Source organism: Suncus etruscus, chromosome 2 (assembly GCF_024139225.1).
Source record: "Suncus etruscus isolate mSunEtr1 chromosome 2, mSunEtr1.pri.cur, whole genome shotgun sequence".
Lineage (NCBI taxonomy): Eukaryota > Metazoa > Chordata > Mammalia > Eulipotyphla > Soricidae > Suncus > Suncus etruscus.
In genome coordinates, this window is record NC_064849.1 from 89,182,437 (window position 1) to 89,186,923 (window position 4,487).

Genomic DNA, 4,487 nt, shown 5'->3' on the forward strand with positions numbered 1-4,487 from the left:
CCCTATATTGGGTACTTTTCCAAACCTGTGAGCTCACCCTGCTCCTAGTTACATGAGATACACAGGGTTACCACCTAGGTAGAACTCAAGAGAACTTGAAAAAAATATTGCACTGTCTTTTGAACTGGCTTTCTACATCCAACCCAAACTCTATTCAAAGCTCGGTGGATAAGACAGAAGGGCTTCTCAGAGAATGTTGACTCAGTCTGTGACTGTCACTCTCAAGGAAGTGTTCATTTGGGAAATTCACAATGATCATATCCACTTTCAGCTCTCAAAATTCCAATGTGTATCACAGTCAGTGATATGAGTACATGTGCAGATTAGGAAAAAAAAAACAGAAGGAATGAGAAGAAGGGAGATAGTTCTGTGAAAGACAGAGATTGAAGAAGCACTTCTAGTTCAGGGGGGTTCATTTGTGGTTTCTTTCTGTTCTGGATGTGACCATAATTTTCTTCCTTGGTACTTTCTGACTACCCTTCTATCTTAACTCATGCCAATGGGATCTGGTTCTTCCCTTTTCTCGTGTTCTTTTCTTTTAAGAGACACACCTACTTTTTCTTTAACAGTAGAGGAAGAAGACAAGATTGTTAGAGCTTGGGGAATTTTATTATCACACCACTTCAGGTTTTAGGCTTTCCCTATCAGCAATTCTGAGTATATATTGCTTTTCTCACCAGAAGCTATATTTTAATTAAGTTAAAACTCTCCATTGTCTCCCTGTTGCTTTCCTTTTTTTTGAAATTGTGTAAGCAACTTCAGAACACCCTCGGTCCACACTGAAGGCTTCAGTGATTAGGGCTGAATTTGCTGAGCCTGTGGAACTTGAAGGGCCAATGTGATCTTAATGGTGCTTTAACATCTGAACTCTGTTTTATTTTTTTGTGTGAGGCTACCACCAGGCTAAAAGAAATAGCTTCAGCACCCCCAGTAGCTTCTGGAATTTAGAAAATGCCCTGAAGGGTGGAAGATTTGTGAGCTTTTCTGCCTTGAATGAGAAACAGTTAAACCAGTGAACTTGTGTTCGTACCCATAGTGCATTGGGCTTTCTTTCTGACTTCAGGTGTACTGAACAGTTCTTGGATAAATGCTTATGTCAGAGGAAATAAAGATCTTATAAACAGTGAGTCCATGTCAAATGAAAACCCGTGTTATAATGTAAATTTTCAGCTGTGTAATAGAAGCAATCTTACCTATATACAGAAGAGGTTTGCAGACCCCAAGCAGAGACAAGGTATTGGGCTCATTTGAGAAAACTTCATAGATTTTATTCTTTTATCAAGTTTTACTTCACAGATTAGAGGTCATTTTTTTATTTTTTATTTATTTTTATTACATTTTATTATTTTTTGGTGTTATCTCCACACACAATTTCTAAAAAATGATCTCAGTAAATGGAGATGCAGGTGAGAAAAATTAGACAAAGTAATACATTATCTTGTTTACAGCTGTTTCTGTTTTAAAATTCTTCTACTTTTAGGACCCCAAACTATCACCTGGCTTACAGTTACTTTTGCTCATATAGCCCCAAAACCCATAGATTATACTTAAAGATTGGGCCAATATGTGGATGATGGGTTTGGGAGAACTATCACATAGGAGTACTATTAGACAGCTCTTTATTTATTATTTGATTGTTGGGTGTAAGTAGAAGCCCTTTCATCTTTGATCCAATTTATTGGAATATTTTCTCTTTTTTCTTTATGAATATAGCTTAAGTTTATCTACCTGGTCTGTGGTCATACCACCTGAACGCACCCAATCTCCTCTGATCTCGAAAACTAAGCAGGGTCGGGCCTGGTTAGTACTTGGATGGGAGACCACCTGGAAATACTGGGTGCTGTAGGCTTAAAAAAAAAAGTTTATCTACCTGGTTTGTCCTTTCAAAGAACCAACTTCAGGTTTCATTAATTCCTTGAATTGTTTTCTTGGTTTAAATGATGTTGATTTCTGCTCTCATTTGTATTGTTCCGCTCCTTCCACTACATTTTTGGTTCCTTTGCTGTTTCATCTCCATATTTTTGAGATGTGTGTTTAGAGCTGCAGGTTTGGGGACCAGCCCCACCCAGAGGAGATTGTGGAAGCCATGTGACTGGAGATGAGCTGGCCTTGCCCAAGAAGGACAGAGCCAAAGGAGCCCAGCCGTTCTGCCTCACTATAAGGCCATGCATATCTCCTAGTCAATGAACTCTAGCACACACACAGCCAAAACTGTGCATAAAGATAATGGCAGTTCTGATGACCTGAAAAGTGCCAGCCACCTATTTAGCCTCTCAGATAAGGAGTTTAGAGAAGAAATATGGAGAATCTTCATTGAACTCAAAGAAAGCATGAATTGAGCTGAATGAACTACAAATAAGAATCAAGAGCATATGGTGCCAGAGAGATAGCACAGTGGTAGGGCATTTGCTTTGCATGCAGCCAATCCAGGAGAGATCAAGTTGGATTCCTGGCATTCCATATAGTCCACCCACCTGCCAGGAGTGATTTCTGAGTGCACAGTCAGAAGTAACTCCTGAACGCTGCTGGGTTTTGGATTGGCCCAAAAACCAATCAATCAATAAATAAAGTTTTAAAAAGAGGATATGAAAATTGAGATGAGCATTTAGGTTGATGTTTTGAGACTTTTCTTGATATAGGCATGCATTACTATAAATTTCTCCCATAGGTAGGATAGCAGCCATAGATTCTGATAACATATATTTTCATTGGCATTAGTTTAAAGGAATCTTTTCAATACTTCCTGGATTTCCTCTTTAAGGAAGTTATTGTTTAGAAGTGTTTTATCCAGCTTTCAAATGTTGGAAGTTCCACACACACCCTTCTTTCTGTAGTTAATCTTACTTTTATGGCATTATTGTCTGAGAAGTGACTTTTTGTAATTTTGTGGGGTTCTGTATAATAAAGAAAGGAGTCTTCCTAGGGGCTAGGAACAGAGCTCATTAGGAGAAGGGAGATAGAATAGGGAGTACAGGGAGTGCTTGGAAAAAATGAGCAAATGGCAGAAAAAAAGCCATGGAATAAAAGCAAGCTGACCCCAATAAAACTTTAACTTTAATTTTACCCTGCATCTTCAGACCCACCAGCTAAAAGGGCACCATGCCGGGGGAGGACTCACCAACACATGGATCTGTATATGTTAATTTTATTCAACATCAGTAGCAATGCTGGAACTACATCTCCCACTATTATTATGTCAATGCATTTCTTTAGGTTTGTGAGATAAAGGTTTATAGACTTTTCTGGGCCTTCCTTTGGTACATAAATGTTGGTGACAGTATTTCTCGATATGTTGATCCCTTAACCAATAGGTTGTGTCTATCACTATCTCTAATTTCTTTTTTATTGAATGCTATTTGGTCTGTTATAAATAAGGCCGTCCCACCATTCCAGATTTATTTTTATTCCATGGCTTGTATGATTGCTTTCCATTGTCTTATTCTGAATCTATTTATCCTGTGAGTTTAGGTGTGTTTCCCAGAGGCAGAAACTGTGATTTTCTTTCCTGATCCATCTAAATACTTTATGCCCTTCTACAAGGGAGTTCAGTCCATTGACATTAATGATACCTTCCTCCCAGCCCTTTTAGCTACCATCCTGCTTTCTGTTTCCATGGATTTGAGTTCTCTAAGAACCTGATAGGACAACACTTCTACAATGTTTATCCTTTTAATGACTGGCTCGCTTTTCTTAGCATAATTTTTCATAAGTCTCATATCTACTGTAATATGGTTCTGCATTTTCATTTTTCTATGACTGAATAATATTACATCATATGCACAAAGTACAGTTTATTCATCCTCTCATCTATTGATAGACACCTGGATTGTTTCCATCTCTTATTATAACCAGTGCTTCTGAGATGTGCAAATACATGTCTAATCCCCTGTTTTCCTTCTTTTTAGATAGCCCCAGAATTGGGATTACTTGATCATATATGTGATAATTCAATTTCAAAAAAAAATTTAGTTTTCTACACCTTCCTTTTTGAAAAATCAAAAATACTTTTGCTTGGCTTTTACTCTGGTAATGAGAGTTGTATATGCTCAAGGCAAATATTTCCAAAAGTGGAAAATAAGCATAACCAATAATTCCTCTACTCAGCACAAAACAAATGTTAATGCAGTACATTGCCTTCCAGAGTTCATCTGTTTTTCCTATTTTATTTAAAATTTCTTACCATAGAAATGAAAAAAGCAAATAAAAACCATAGCTAACAATCATCACAAAAATCCACTTATGAGGGACTGAAGTGGTGGCGCAAGTGGTAAGGCATCTATCTGCCTTGCATGCGCTAACCTAGGACAGACTGCAGTTCCATCTCCCAGCATCCCATATGGTCCCTCAAACCAGGAGCAATTTCTGAGCACATAGCCAAAAGTAACCCCTGAGCATTAACATGTGTGGCCCAAAAAAAATCCACTTATGAAATGAACATTTACAGAATGGCCACCCATGAGTTTTCCCACCACATCCCTCATTTCCAA

The 4,487-nt window shown here is 38.0% G+C and overlaps 1 pseudogene; it reads left to right on the forward strand.

Annotated features, from left to right (window-relative positions):
- The first annotated feature begins 1,731 nt into the window (after positions 1–1,731).
- On the forward strand, positions 1,732–1,849 carry LOC126002945 (uncharacterized; annotated as a pseudogene).
- The last annotated feature ends 2,638 nt before the right edge of the window (positions 1,850–4,487 follow it).